Below are 2,242 nucleotides of genomic sequence, written 5' to 3'. Positions count from 1 at the left end.
AATCACTATGGAAAACAGTATGGAGGTTCCTCAAAAAATTAAATGTAGTAGTACCATATGGCCCAGCTATCTCTCTTTTGGATATCTATACCCCAAATTTGAAAACACTTATCTGAAGAGATATATGCACCCCTGTGTTTATTGCAGCATTATTTAAGGTGGCCAAGATATGAAAACAACTGGTTTCTTTTGGTACATGTTGGATAAAAAGATGAGGTCCATATATACAGTGGATATTACTGAGCCAGAAGAGATGAAATACTGCCATTTGCAACAACATGAGTGGATCTTGAGATTATCATTGTATGTGAAGTAAGTCAGACAGAAAAAGTTGAGAGCCATATGGTTCACTCATATATGGTGAAGAAAACTGAAAGCAACAAACAGGACAAACAAAAACTCATAGACACAGACAATCATTTAGTGGTTACCAGAGGGAAAGGGGTAGGTGGAAGGTAGATAAGGGTAAAGGGAGTCACATATAAGGTGACAGAATACAATTTGGGTGGTGAACAAACAATGCAATAGACACATGATGTATTGTTGAGTTGTGAGCTTGAAAGCTGTATAGTTTTATTAATCAATGTCAGTCCAATAAATTTAATTAAAATAATTTAAAAAGATATATTTAAACTATATAATTTAAATATGTGCTGTGAATAACATCTCAACTATTTGAATTTTCTAGTTTCTGAACATGATATATCCATTTATGTAGGTGTTTAAAAATTTTTAATTCTGAAAAGATTTGTAGATTATAGTGTAGGGATCTTGCCCATCTTCTCCTAAGTATTTATGTTTTCAGATGCCATTGTAGAAGATGTTTAAATTGTTTTTATTTTCCAATGGTTATTGATGCTAATATATAGAATAGCAATTGAATATTTTTTAAACCAAGTTCCTACGAATTTGCTATATTCAATTAGTATTTCTGTTGGTATTCAAGACACAATCCTGTCTGCTAAAAAGAGTTGTTCTTTTTTGGGAGACATAAGAGTATTTAGTTTTTCAATTTCTTTGAGTCATTTCAGAAGGTTGTGGTTTTCCTATATTTCACCCATTTTATCTAAGTTATTCAATTCACTGGCATGTTTTTTCATATCAATCATTTATAACTTTTTGTAGTATAAGGGAAATGTATGATATTTATCTGCTTTGATTTCCAAGTGGTAATTTGGATTTTCTCTCTTTTCTCTGTATCACTCTTGAGAGAGGTTCACCAGTTTTATTGAAAAAGTACCAACTCTGAACCACAGGATAGGGGCAGGGGGAGAGAGGAGGTAGAAGGGGTAAATGGGTCAAATATGTGGTGACAGAAAGAATTCTAACTATGGGAGGTGAACACACAATGTAAATATTATTCGCTTAACTGTTAAAATTTATAGCTGAACCATCAGATTTCATTAACCAATAACACCATAAAAATATAAATAAATACATTAAAACAGAGAAAATTAAAAAGTACCAACTCTGAGCTGTTTTGATTTTCTCTATTTGATGTCTTTACTTTAATGATTTAAAAATCTTTATTATGTCCTCCCATAAAAAATTTCTATACAAACTATTTCTGTTTCATTAGGGAGCTTCATTATGCTACTCCATCGTTTTGGGAGTGACCCTCTGATATCACTATGATGCAAAGTGCACTTGTGCTGCCATTAAATTGTGTCTCTATGAACATCCAATTGCTTCCGGTAGTTGTTTTTCAAATGAGCTGCATCAGGCCACTGTATCAGGGAATTATTGAATCAAAATGGGATTAGGTGGGATTAGGGTTCTGCCAAAGTCTCCAGGTTGCAAGCGTTCATGTAGTAGATACTTCCAAGAACATCTGAGCACCAGGCTTATGGGGTTCCAATAGCATCACATGAGTAACTTTGCGTTATAAATCCCCTAGAGTCAGTGTCATTTCTTTCTTGTTACTGGGATGTGAAAGGGATAGTAATGAATTTGGTAGGACTTGTGGCATGTCTCTAATGGTCATGGACCATTTTATTCCCACAACTTTTTCTAATTGGTCTAGGCTTTGTATTTTGGCTGGATGGATCCATCATACTGGACTGAGATTTATGAGAGGTCCCATATCGTCCCAAGCTCATTCTTCTAAGGTAGAAACGAGTATGATTTTATCAATGTAATAAATTATTTTGAGTGTGTTCACATCTAAACTCCATTTCAAGAAATTATGGCAGTAGATGTTACTGTGCATTTCTGTATATCTGAGGCAACATCTATATTAGTT

This window comes from Pteropus vampyrus, unplaced genomic scaffold (assembly GCF_000151845.1).
Source record: "Pteropus vampyrus isolate Shadow unplaced genomic scaffold, Pvam_2.0 Scaffold733, whole genome shotgun sequence".
Lineage (NCBI taxonomy): Eukaryota > Metazoa > Chordata > Mammalia > Chiroptera > Pteropodidae > Pteropus > Pteropus vampyrus.
The sequence above is the reverse complement of the archived record's forward strand: the minus strand, read 5'-3'. Positions refer to the sequence as shown.